The following is a 14,942-nucleotide window of genomic DNA, read 5'->3' as shown; positions in this document are numbered from 1 at the left end:
TGGAGTGGATCTGCTCACATAGTCATTCAGAAACCCCACTTCCTTCCATCTAGTGGTTCTGCCATCCCTCAAGTTTTTAAGGCTGACATTATGTTCTCAGCATCTTGTTGATAAAAAAGAGAAGAGAGAGAATTGCACTGGATGTTTTTAGGGGCAGAGTTTGGAGTTGCATATATCATTTCCATCAATATTCCAGTTGCTATAATTTAGTCCCATGGCAAAGTTAGGTGAAAAATTTAAAAGTAAAAGGAATGAGAGACTAGAAAACAACTAGTCAGTTTTCTACAAGTGCTTAGAGAAAAAAAAAAAAGATAGTTTAAGTGATAGCTCAATACTGGAATTAAGATCCATTGTTTGTCAAGATTGATCAGCCTGTTAAGTCTTCATGACACAGCTAAACAAAGAAAATGAATTCCACTATCCAGGTTTTGTTAAAAAAATGAATTGTCTGATGATCTAACAAATTTATATTGTTGAGTATATAAGGAAAAAAATACATGGTCTTTGTCCTTAAGGAATTATGTATTTTTAAAATTAGCAGTATCAACAGTAAAAATATATATCCAATTTATATTCATTAAGGTATTTTATGCAAATATTATCCAGGACTCGCTGTGTGTTAACATCTTAGAAAGAAAGGGAGTTAGTTCCTTTATACTAATTTGCACATTAGGTAGTTCCTTTTTCTTTATAATACAATTTCATAAACTTCATTGATAATAATATATTTAAACTCAGAACAAAAACAGGCAGAACTGGCTTAACTCATGTTGGAGTCCAGCAGGAAATAGTTGAGAAATTGCGACACAGATCAGTAGAAAGAGATGAGAAAACTGGATAAAAAGCGATTGGAACAAATGGGCATAATCGTGTAAATAAAAAAGCAAGATTGCAATGGAATGGTTTTTAGAAGAAATGGTAATTCAGTATATGATTGATACCGTGGAAGAAAAAGGAAATTTGCCTAAGAGAAAGATGTACCTAGCAGAAACTAAAGAATAGTAATACACTAAAGATTTAGTTGTAGACATGAGGAATAGGACAGGCAGGCAGTATTAACAAGGTTATTTTGTGCAGAAAACTAGAAAAAGTCTAGTCTAAGGATTTCTGTGCACCATGACAAGGAGTTCCCAGCTAATCTGAAATTTTGATGACTGTGAAGTTTAGTGTTTACTCTGGCTAAATGGCAGAATATCGAGCTTAGAGAAGACTAGGTTCTTGAGGCTATCATAAGGTCTTAGATATGGAAGCACATTGCAAATAGAGATAAACTACCCATGATCATGTCTCCAAAGCTATGATATCTGTAGAAAAGAAAATGAAGCTGTATATAAAAAAAGACATTGAAGTGTCATCTTTAAGTAGAACCTTCTCTTGACTCTTTCTTAATTTATCTTCACATTGAATTTGTATTGTCAAATTCTGAGGGTTTCTCTTTCCTAGACTTTTTTTAATTGGGAAGGGTTTCCTATAATATACCTATGGGATAAAGATGGATAAAAGGGGACAGAGGCTAGCAAGAGGATGAGTGCCAAAGTAGCCTCAAAATAACATGTAGCTCTAAAGACCTGTGGATGGTATCATAATAAATATAGATATCTCCTTATTTTTAACAAAAAAAAAGTTAAGCTTAGAGAAATAACAATACTGTCTAAAAGTCTCAAATCTTCTCATTGGCAATTGTAAATATGAACACTGATTTATAACCCAAAGCTCACTTTGTAATCCTATTGCTGACATTAAAAGTCAAATTAATCTCCTCATTACAGTGCGGATAGCATTGCCCAGCAGGAAAAATAAGCTTTGCCAAGTCAAAATATGTCCAGTCAGGAAAACCATGCATTCACCTGCACATGTGTGAGCACACACACACACACAAATGTGCATGCTCAAGTGTGCAAATACACCACTTTTATTTACAACTTAAGGCAAGTAGCATTAGACAAGGTAGGACTATGACTGTTTGAATATATTTAGTATGTAAATGTAGTCAAATGAGATTTTAAATCTTCCTTTTGATCTATGTAAGCCCAGTAATTCACTGACATATCTATTTTGTTTAGAGAAAATTAACAATTTGAATTGCACTGGATTGGTATTAATATTGTATAGACATTTGTGTTGAGAATCAACATACTGAAATGACCAGTTTTATTCTTTTAGTAATGGATTCAAAAAACATTCATTGAGTTCCTCTTAATTTCCAAGAATTATAGTAGGTTTCAGGTTGTAGTAAAATATAAATAATATATATATGTACACATACACACCTACCCACAAACATATATTTATATGTTGTGTGTGTATACATAGGTATAATCTATACCTATATATACCAAATTTGCACATGTATCTTCATTAAGGTTGTAAATGTTATCACAGCTCCACTTCCAATTAATGGTTATTATTACTCCTTATGAACTAACCTTGTTTACTTCTATTCTGTTCTCTGCTACTTTTATTTTAGCATATCTATGAATTACCAAAACAATTGAAAAATATTGAAGAAAAGGTGGCATATATCATGAATCCAGCATCTTCTCTGTGTTAATTTATTTGTTCATGTTTTCCTGTTGTAAATTCTCAGGCTTCCTTACCTCCTCAACTGTCAAGCTTCACTTTATTACAACAAGGGACGTTCTTATAACAATGAATACAGTGAATTTGTGTTTCCTACAAAAGAGGGGTTCAATAAAAGATGGTCATTTTATTCTGATTTAAGAACATGTAATTAATTTTACTGTCTTGCTCATTTGCATATTTTACCCACAATGCACTATAACACATTTTCCTTTAAATTTATCATGACCTACAGATGTGTCATTTTTATCTTTGTGGCTACCATAGAGCAAAGTGATGGACAGACTGAGAAAGTACTGTAATTACTGTTTCAGTCATATCCAACTGAATATATAAATGTTAGGATAGAATGGAGGGCAGATTTCAATTTGCCTGATCTGATTCTCTCTTTTTTTTTCGTTCTCCAAATCTGTCAGTGACTGTAATAGCGTTGATACAATCTCTGAGCTGCTTGCCCACCATGACTTACACATTTTAAATTTAAACTAACTTCCCTTTTTGTATGTATCTCCTATTTCCTAAAGCAGTGGACTAGTAAGCATAAAAGTGCATACCATGAAATGGGTAAGTAATTCCTTCCTCATAAACATCTTGAAAGACATAGCAAATCAATAAGACCAAACTCAACCCAATGAAAAGAAACAAACAAAAATCTACTGCTATGACGTTTTTATAGCCATGATAATGGGAATTTATAAACAGTGCATTTGACATCACATTATGCTTAGAATACGAAAATCACTTTAAGTAGGTTTTGATTAATGAGACACGCAAGAGGTTAATTGAACAAAAATTTGACCTGGCTTTTCTTCTAAAGGCTAATTATAAAGTTTGTATAACTCAATTTACAGCTTTAGAAAATATCCATGTTTCAGAGCTCTTGTTCTTTCATTACTTTTTACTCCTGATGATGATGATGATGAAGATCATGATGATTAATTTTTGGGATGAGGGGAATTTAGCTCAGGGTCGATATCCTAGACTTGAATTATGATGAGAAACATATGAAAAGACTCCATCATTATAAGCACAATTCCAACAGCACTACATTTTTTTATTAACAACTGACTATGCAATTCCTTAGCATGTGAGAGAAGGATATTTGACACTTTTACAAATGAAATACCTCATTTTTTTCCAAATATATCAAAGAATTCCACCTACTTCTGACATTCTCCACATAAGCCTATTTGAGTTACAGAAGGGTAACTCAAATACCTTCAATACCTTTAATACCTTCAATACCTTCAATATATAAAATTTACTTATGATGTTTTTTCTGAAAATGAAAAAATGGTTTACGTTCTCTTCAAAGTGAGTTGAAATTGATTATCAGTAGGCATGATGCTATTATGGCACATTTGCATAATTCCTTTATGATTATTTTATAGTGGAAGTAGAACTGCAATGAAGGAGCTCTTTAATTAAGTCACTATCCCCTTTTTCAGAGGTCAAGCAACTCCACTCAAGATAATATTTATTCATGTCTTCAATTACCAATGCACTGCAGATGAGACCTGTTTCTCAGTCCTGAAATGAATCTAGAACTGGAGGGAACAAGTGCATGCCAAAATAGAATGGGTTTCTTTCCACCGTTTTTGGCCAGGACTCAATCAATGATCTGGTCCCAGAAAGCAAGAACAACGATAAAAATGACACTTGGAGAATGGGAAAACTTCTCAAATAACAAGATGAGGGTTTTGCTGAAATCCTGGCATTTCTCAGATGATTTGAAAGGAACCAAGTAAAAGATAATTGGGCGGATGTCTAAAAAGAAGTAAGAAAAAGCAAGCATGGCGGGAGTGACAGAAATTAAACCGTAAGAACTCTTCTGGAAAGATGAACTTCATAGGGATACTTCCTTTCCAGCCTCTTGTTAGATAAGACCTTCTCTAACTTTGCATTTTGTTTGAACAGGAACACATTTTCTCTTAAAACCACGAAGGAAATATATATATATTTCATTTATTATAACATTAAAAGCATATTATCTTATGTACTTAGGTGTTCCCAATCTTTTTGGCCCTTAAGTTCTAGGTTAAACTAGAGAAATACAGTTGAGTTTTACCATTATTCTTCCTTCCTTTAATATCATGAAAGGAGAAAAGATTTCAGTAAAAGTTTAGGAAGATGTGTATTAGCAAATTAACACAATAAACATGGGTTTTTCTTGTGCATGTTTTAGCACATCATAATGTATGTTATGTAATATGCATGTGTTCCGTGGCTTAAAAGCTCTCTATTCCTATAAGCCTATCAGATTTTCAAGTACTCAGCTAGATAGAAATTTCAACCTATACCCCTGGGATCTTTCTCCCATTACCACCTAACAGTGGGATTAATTAGTAGCTGGAAGAGTCATGCTGGGGTTTCAGTAATTGCTCAACTACTCCCTGAGTCTGCAGTCATTTCAGGAAGGGAAAAGGGTACTCTGCTGACAACGCTACCAGTAGGCTTTGTTTCTACATTTCAATATTAACCTTAAGACAAAGGAGAAATAACTTTTATAAGGAATTGTGCAATTAAAAGAGCTAAACTGCAATGTTGCTTCTTTCCTAGAACCCTGCTACTGCCAAGCATAGTTTACATGGAGGCCTGCCTGTCTCTTTCACAGTGACACCAGAATTTGACACATTCAGGGGCGGTGAGGCTATAATCTGAGCCAAGATACTAATTATAAAGAACATGAAAGGATGTTAAATTTGGCTAGAGAACAAAAGCAAATGACTGTGCTTTTAAAAATCAGTTCTAACATTTGCTCTTCCTAATCATTTATGGTGGTTGTAATAATGCTGGAAAATAACCCTGCATAAAGGATTAGTAAACATTGCTAAGAAGAAATTGGCCCAAAGATAGTAAGATTACATTTGGTTGAAAAACCCGGTTCCATCCTCATCTATTCAACATTTTTGTGAATTCTGCACTAGAAGCCATCTCTGGTTTGCCACATCTTTGCTTGATTTAATTACATATACCAATTATCTTTTAGAATATAAATATAATTGTTTTATAATTGTATTTCTGCTTGATGGGGTCAGGGTTCTTTTGTTTCTGGTAAAACCCACGTGGTTAAATGCAGTGTAGAGAGAGATTACATGCCATGTGCTTGCTCTTAGCCACGTGTTTCTCTCTGAATAGCTACTTTCTCCTTAATTATGTCTTAATGGGGAAGGTGTACACTACCTACTTTATCCCTTCAGCCCTCACAACTTCACAAACCAAATCTCATTTGAACCAATTATACACCCTTTTCCTAACTGGGGACAAATCGGTTTAGTTGCAGCATTCCGTTTTTGTTCATTGAAATATTAACCAACCGAAATTCACATTCAAGTCTGAGAAACGTTTCTCAGCAGTGGAAGACAATCGTGTATCAGTTGTCTCATTTGTCAAACACAATCCAAACACTGTCAAGTCATCTCAATGCCTACAACATTTATAGTACAGCTACAAGAATCGGAATAATAAAATACTTGGAGTACATATTTTCCCTAGAAGCTTAGATAAAGTTTAACTCTTGTAACAAACATGAAACCTTGATCCTCCAGGGTGTAGAGGTAGAGTTTTTGCAAAGAAAATACCCAGGAGATACATGGATTTTGAACCTTGCCAGATGAATCCAGGACATACCATACACTAAAAGGCCCCAGGGAAGGAAATTCCCCCTTTTTTTCATTTTTTAAACTTTCTTCCTGGGTAAATTCAGGCAGTTTTTCAATTTATGAATGTTTCCTTCCTGCAAGGAAGGAAATTACAATGCAATTGTAAATGCATTGCTGGAATGGCAGGCACATTTTGGCAGAAAATCCAGAGTCAACAGATATGTGCCCAGGAAATCAAGTTCCCAATCTGGGTAGGTCAAATTCAGGTGAATTGCAAGAAAGTCACTTTTCAGTCATGCTGATTTCTTCTAAATTAAGCAGTGCTGGAAAACACAGACACTGGCCACAGTGCTATTAAGATAAGTTTGACTCATTTAGCAGCAGTAGTAAACCTGGGAAGCTGACTCAAATGAGCGAATGCCAATAATGCTGGTAAACAAGTGTTCACACCTGTTAACAGCTGTGTGGGTTTGCTGCACCAGGTGTGCTATGTAAACTTAACTGAATGCCACATTTATCACTTATTAAGAGTTATCAAAATGCATCATGCAGACTATCCTTCTGACAAATGTCACAGGTATAGCTGGATGCCATTTATCAGGAGCCACAATTAAATAGATTCACAAGCATAATGTATATGAGAAATCATATCAAATGAGCTCTATAAAAATTCTGTACTATGAAAAATAGCAAAGGAAGACTCCTCCAAAACCACATCCCTGGAAGTGTTCCACAAACCATTCAATTCTAATATTTTCAATAAGCCAATGGAAACCAGCATGTTAAATTTGGGGGGGCGGGGAAGCACAATAGAAAATTATGATGAAGAAGTGCAGACGACTGATTAAACAGATACAAAGCCAATCCAACACCAAATTTGAGAATTTGTATATTATATAATCTATTGTAATAATGGGAGATACTGCGTGCAGATCCTCCAGGTGCTAGTCATGCAATTAACTTGATTGTAAATTTCTCCTACTTCTGTATAATATTCTTAATAAACTGGATAATCCTATCATGGGTGTTGAGCCCCTTGAATATTGAATCATAGAATTAATATGTTGGAAAGTACCTTAGGGGTCAATTGTCTAATATATTCTCCCTCAGCTTTTCTAGAGAACCTCTTTAAAATATATCATAGTGATGAGGGCCTCAGTCCTTCACAAGAAATATATTTCTTTTCTGAAGATTGCATTTCTCCATTATGTTACATTATTCTTCCCCACAATTTTATACACTAGTCCAAATTCAATGCATTTGAGCCCATTGCTTCCCACAACTATGTAGTTCCCAGAAGCACAGAGACTGTGTTTGACTTGCCCATGTTTTTACCCACATCATTTGTGTACTAGTGTACTACTACACAATCATTTACAGGTCTAGATAGTGGACAAAATAAATACATATGTTGATTGAGTTAGTAAAAGAACAGAAATTAAACCTCTTTCCTATTATATCCTGACAATCATGAAAGTGTTTAAAAACAGTTATAAACTCTTTCATTCATTTCACATTCTTCAATTTTTATTTATGTATTTCACCATCCTAATTGCATATCCATGGGTTTACTTGTGTGTGTTATGTGTGTGTGCATGAGTACATGTGTGTGCATTTTCTTTGGCAAGAGAGAGAAGAGATGCCCATGGCTTATTACATTATGGCAGTATTCTTTAGCCTTTGACTTTTTTTTTTTTTTTTTTTTTTTTGTTGAGATGGAGTCTCCCTCTGCCACCAGGCTGGAGTGCAGTGGCACGACCTTGGCTCACTGCAACATCCACCTCCTGGGTTCAAGCGATTCTCCTGCCTCAGTCTCTCGAGTAGCTGGGACTATAGGCCCATGCCACCATGCCCAGCTAATTTTTGTATTTTTAGTAGAGACGGGGTTTCACCATGTTGGTCTCAAACTCTTGACCTTGTGATCTGCCCACCTTGGCCTCCCAAAGTGCTGGGATTACAGTCGTGACCCACTGTACCCAGCTGACAATTTTTAAATGATGTAATTATTTTACCTGGCCAGGTTCTCTTTGTCCTGGTATATCAAAATCATGGTCATGGTATAGCAGCCTGTTTACACTATCATGATAAATCCTTCAGCAGTGTTGCACCCCTGAGTGTTCAGGATATCAGCCATGCTTTTCCCCCTCTCCTTCTGGTCTTTCCCCTCCCTTAGTACTGCAGCCGTGTGGTGCACAAAATGCTGAGACAATGCAGAAGAAGGAGTCTATTTTTTCTGAAATAGAGTTATAGGAAGGGAGGGCCTGTGTTTTATGAGTCCATTAGAAAAACACAGTCCTTACAACTACATTGGTCCATTCTCTCCTGACTTGATGCTTGGAGCACAGAGGGAATGAAAGGGAGGAAGAGTTCCCACTGCCAGAATAAGTTAACGTGAATACTACAGATGGAATTCATAATGAGGACAATATCTATACTATTCATTCCCATATCTTCCTGTCTCTTTCAAAGTGATAAATTCAAGTAAAAATGATGTTGAAAACAATATCTATTCTTTAATTTATATCGGTGTCTTATGAGGTCCTTGAAATATATCTTTATCATCTATATTGATGATATAGATGTCTGCACCATTCCCTAAATTTTGCACTATAGCGAAATAGGCACTTCACCTTGCACTTTTTTAACATTAAAATTGAAGACTTCAGAAAGTAAGAAAATTCAAATTTTTTTCCTTCCCTTCTATCATATATTGTCATGTTTAAGTCCCAGATCTGTTAGCAGCTAGAGCTGACATTTTCTGGTAATCATTAACAAAGGTTTTGAAAACTTCCCATGGTGAATTCTTTCTAAGGAAAATAGTCCATGTAACAATTATTTAATTTGTATCTACTATGTGAAACCATTTGCAACACCATTCCCAATGGAGATTTTATTTGAGATGAGAGGAATCCCAAAACAAATAAATGTTATGAGTGAAAAATATATTTATTAATGGATAATAATAGTGTATAAACAAAACAGGCCACAGTGTCTTGGCCAAGGGCATGAGAGTGACAATGTGTTGGTCAAACACTGCAAAAGTAAAACCTTTGAGTAAACAGATGAGGAGAAAGAAGAAAGAATTATGGAGGTAACTGATACAAGCACACAAAACAAGCTATTGTAAGGTAACTCAGACTTCACTGTACATATACATGAAGTCAAGGGGCACGGGGGTTTACAGATAATCCCATCGGGAGAACAGAATTTGTCAGTAGAGTTTAATAAAAGATCAAAAAGGAAGAAAAAAGGAGAATGATTTTAGTTATTTTTTAAATGGTTCCATTTTTATATAAAATAGAAAAATTCTTCCTTCAGCCCTTAATGTTAACATAATGTTCAACATTTGTGATTTTTATTCATGTTGCCATTATTTGAACCTATTTTATCATACTTTCTCATTTTCATGTGCTGTCTCACTTTTGGAATCCATTAGGTGCTAAATGTGTGAGTGCCAAGAATATCACTTGGGATCCTGCTTTGCATGAGGATTCTAGAGCCAATTTTGCATGCAGAGATGGATGGGAAAGGTTTCAGGAAAGCTATTGAATTTTCATACGGGAGCTCAAATGAAACCTTGAAGTCATGTAAATTTACTTCATTGAAACACACATATCGTATAAATTTGCATTATATTTTATAATACATACTTATTTTTCTCATCTCTGTAGTAAATTGGGAGGGCAACTAGGCTTTATCAAAACTCTAATCATCTAAATTAAAACTCTTAAATAATTTCAGGGTGTGTTATGCGCGCAGCATATGTATGTGAGCTCTCACTCTCACACACACATCCTTCTCAAGCTGATTTCTGGAGAACAGCTAAACCAAATGTGTCAGAAAGGAAAAAGCCTATTAGAGATAGAATTGAATCTTTCACACGTTATCTTCTCTTTTCCTTCTCTTACGTAGGTAACATAATTCAATTCTGCCTTGGCCACTCACCTTTGACAGAAAACTTTAAGGTGGTGATTCTGTGGAGAAATTAGCTTTGATAAAATAATTCCATCCTGTGGATATCTTGGCTTCATGTATTTATCATCATTTAGAAAAGTGGCTGAAATGTTACCTTTAGGATGAGGACTTGCACAGGCTGAATAAATGCTGAATGTCTTTAGTTGGCTTTGCCTATGGGTTGAGCATAAAATGGATCACAGGAAATAAATTATTTTCTTTCTGCACAGAGCTATTCAACATGTATCCATTATCATAGGAACAATTCAATTAGCGGCTCTTGGGGACCAGAATATAGCCCTATAATCTTCACCTTAATAGCATCTATATATCATTGCAATCTAATCTCCAGGTTGAACTGAGTGGAAATGGTGGTTACCTATAAATTAAAGGAAAAAAAAGTTTAAATAGTACTAGTTTAGTTCCATTCCCATTATGCTCTCCTGGTATACATTTTAAATGTTTTCCTTTAATGCACACTCTGAGTTCTGCAAATTTAATACCGCTATTTTGATTTGACTCGGTCTTTTTAATTTTTAGATAAATCAGTGGGATGAAAGAGAATTGTTTGCTAGTTGGAGCCTGTTTATATTATCATCGTAAATTCTTCAGCAGTATTTGTCCTCCCTAGAGTTCAGAATATCAGCCATGTTTTTCCCACCCTCTTCCTTCTGGTCATTCCCCTTCCTTAGTGCTGCAGTTGAGTGAAGCACAGAATGTTGAGATGATGAAGAAGGCGTCTATTTTTCTGAGGTAGAGTTATAGGAGGGGAGGGCCTGTGTTTTATGAGTCCATTAAAAAAACACAGTCCTTGCAACTTCATTGGTCTGTTCTCTCCTGACTTGATGTTTGGAGCACAGAGGGGATGAAAGGGAGGAAGAGTTCCCACTGACAGAGTAAGTTAACATGAAATGGTCTTTCCCATTACCTCCTTCCTTACCATTGCAACATTAGGCAAACTGCTACTCCTACTCTGATTTAATTCATTCACCAAAAATACAAAATCTGGTGTATATCTGAGCTGGAAAAAGAAACTGCAAATAGGATGGAACTCATGTGTGAAATAATTGCCAACCATGTGTGATCCACTTGGCTTGACACTCACAAAGTTGGAGGAAACAACTCGGTTTAATGGAGGAACTGAAGAACAAGAAGTTATACTACGTATATGAGGGCATTCCTTATGGTCATTGTGTGATCTTATTTCCCCTGACATCACCCTTACCATAGCTCTTACTATTTTAGATTTGAATAAATGACTTGTTCCCAGCCACTGACCTACTCCGACACATTCCTCCAAGACATCACACTCTGCCAGATTAATCTTTCTGCAAGAGAGCTTTGCAGATGTCTCCCCTCTACTTTATGCTTGCAATGGACCCCTCTGTTGCTCCCTGGATGACAAAGTTCACACTCCTTAATCATAGTATTGGAGCTATCATGATCTCTTCTTTCCTTACTATGCTAAGGAAGGCCTCCATTCAAATCTTGCCTGCTTGGCCACTTTTACCCACCAGAAATCTTATTCTTACACTGTGTGGAAAACCTGGATGCTTTTTTTTGATTTTATACCTCCTTCAAAACTCAACTTATGCTCTTCCTGGCCCTTCAAGGCATGTCCCATTGGAAAAGTGACCTTTTCCACCTTATTTTTTACCACTTTCTCTTATACAGTCTGATATGATGACCACATGGCTTCTTCAAGACTTTACTATGCTATCTATGCTTACCTGTGTTTTAGGTGACTGTAGGACAACTACCTGGCACGTTGCAGATGACAACATCGCCTTCCCTTTTCCAATTATTCTCTTTGTCCCTTGTCAGTCTATTGAACTCCTACATAGCGGCTCAACCCATTTATTTACTTTTTTTTTTTTTTAATCAGATTTTCCCAGCCAAAGCCCTAGGAAGAATTTGATCATTTTTCATCTGCACTCCCATTCATTTTTATCTATACACTTTTTTATCACATGCCTAATTTTTGAGTTAGTGTTTACGTGCTTGTCTCTGCTACTTTTTAACCCAACCTGTAATTCTTTGAGGGTAATACAAGAGATCTATTTATTTACATGCCCTCAAACCTTAGCAAAGTAATTTTGAAACATAGTTGGCCCTCTCTAATGGTTTATCATTAATAATATTTCACCATGGCTTCCTTTGTTGTATAACTGAAGTAAAAGAAAATTTCTCTCCTCAAGTGGTCATGATCTTTTAATTGATTTCACCAAAGACAATAGTCTTAATACATGCTGCTCGTAAGCTGATGACTGTCTTTTTTTCTTAGGATCTCTACTGGGAATTAAAGAGGTAACCCCACCAGGAAGAACTGAAAAATGTGCAGCGCTCTCTTAAAGCAATTCAATAGACATGAAAGAAAAATCTCTTTCTGATTTTTAATAAAGAGCAAGTTGAGGTTACAGCACAGTGACAGAGTGTGATATTGACCTCTCAACAATCATCCCAGACAATCAACACATTATCTTAAAAAAAAAAAACTGGCACTTAAAAATATTTAAAATAAGTTTGATAACAATAGCTGTAACTATGGGAACCCTTCACTCCCCTAGGTTTGAATTAAAAAAAAGAAAATCTCAGAGGGATTTGGTTTATCATTCCTAACAAAAGGTGCTACTTAGAAAGAAGAAATGACAGCTTGTGAATTTTGAGACGTGCATCTGATGTGGGCTTGACAGTTAGTCGTCCCCTCCATCAAGAAGACAAATAAGTAATAAAATTCTGGGATCAGTGAGTAGATTTAGGAAATGGAAACTCAAACATCCCTTTCTGTGGCTCTGCACTTTTGACCTGGTCTGTTTAAAGTCCACTTCATCCCAAACACTGGAAGAAGTTAACAAATATTAGTGACACATATTCCTATTTTCTGCAGTTCAGAAGTGGAAAAGTTACCATATCGTGCAAGATGCTGTTCTGCAGTAATTTGCATTCTAAATGGGAGCAGAAAGTTATGGGGAAAAATTATATCCCTTTTGGCATGTTTTCAAGCTAAATTTGGGAGACCAGAAAAATCTGAATAAATTATCAAGCCTACGCCAAACATCTTAGAAAGTGATTTAAACTAAACCCAACTTATAAGAATGTTTCTAAATGACTATTTGACACTTTGACTTTTGCGTGTTAAAAACAATCAGTACTGTTCTTTTTAATTATTGAATTTATATACCTCAAAGTTAGATAATAAATACTTTTTCAATAAAAAAGAAAAAAATCAAAAGATTAAGTTAAAACAGGAAATCTCAAAATGCCTCAGTTACAGAGCAATTATAATCTTTTGAACAATTGGACTCCAGGACATCTCATTATTCTCGCGTTCTCTGTCTGTCTCTCCTCTCCTTTTCCTGAAAATAGGGACTTGAAAGTATGTATATTCTTAATATTCCAGAAATATAGACTGAAATCTTCACTCTTTATTCTCAATTTTCTGAGCATCTTGTTACACAAACTACTTTGTACTTTGAATGAAAGAATAAGGAAGGAGAAAAAGAAAAACGCAGAGGCAGAGAAAGAGGAGGAGGAAGGAGAGGGGAAGGAAAAATAGTGAGAGCTGGACATTCTGGTAGATTCTGGAATGATGACAGAGAGCAAGATGAATATATTCTCTGCTGCTGGGGAGCATAGAAAGTATTTAAAATATACTCAAAACGACTTGCTTATTCAGTAAAGTTATTCCTCCAGGGCAACGAGCCTTATTTATCTTGAGGTTTCAAACTCCTCATGGCAATCCGGCCCCGCTTCCACTGGATATGAGCATTTAGTTTGAAAAGCAATTTCACATAGAAGTTTCGTAGCCTGGGACATGCATCTGGGCCACTCCTCTGTCACGTCTCCCTCCTCCCCTTCCCTCTATGTTGATCAACTGCTTTGCATCTTAATTTTAAAGCAAGAATGGTAAGTGTGAACTTTGAACTCCCACACAGCAAAACGAACTTGCCTGAGCATTGTGTTAAGAGACTTAGCTACTTCAGCCTGGCTTCTGCCTGCACTAGACCCAACCACTAAAGGTGACCACAGTCCCAAGTAAAATATTGCAATACTGCCAAACTACAAAATGTACCTTGTCCCAACCCACGTGGTCCACCCAACCACTGTCAGTAATTTTCTACTCATCTCCCTATATCATTTTCTATTTCCCCTTAGATTCCTTTTTGTTTCTTCATCACTCTCCTTGCTTCTTTTTGTGCTTTTTCACTTCCCCATGGCCCCTTTTTGTTTCCTCTCTATTGTTCCTTTAAAACCTCAGTCACCTTTGTCTTGGTTGGAGTTCAGCTCGGTTACAGTGGAATCTTTTTCTCTTACTGCAGTAGTCAGAATAAAGTCTGTCTTGCCAAGTTTAACAAGTGTTTAGTGCTATTTCCCTTTGACATAGGTCATACTGGCTATGTAGGGAGCAGTCAATTAGTAAAGCTTATAAAGAAGGTGAATGTTATTCCACACAGAGTGTAACTGGCAAATGGGAGAGAAGGTACTCCCCTGAAGAGGCAGCGGCATCTCAGCTTCTGATTGTTATCTTTATATTCAATCTACTCTTCTCATATATTTTATTTTTTTGAAACAAAAATCAGAGAGCATATTTTTAAGTAAAATTTTCATACTGTTAAAATGATGACTTAAATTCCTAAACACTGTAATTACCAAATGAATAAACACTGTACACACACACACAAACACACACGCACACACACCAATAATTTCCTTACTTACTATGGCAGGTTGTGAATGAGAATGTGTGTGTATGTGTGTATTTTTAAGTCTTTTGGGATTATAAAACCAAGAATAAGAAAAGTATTT

The sequence above is a fragment of the Chlorocebus sabaeus genome, chromosome 24 (assembly GCF_047675955.1).
Source record: "Chlorocebus sabaeus isolate Y175 chromosome 24, mChlSab1.0.hap1, whole genome shotgun sequence".
NCBI lineage: Eukaryota > Metazoa > Chordata > Mammalia > Primates > Cercopithecidae > Chlorocebus > Chlorocebus sabaeus.
Note: the sequence above shows the minus strand (reverse complement) of the source record.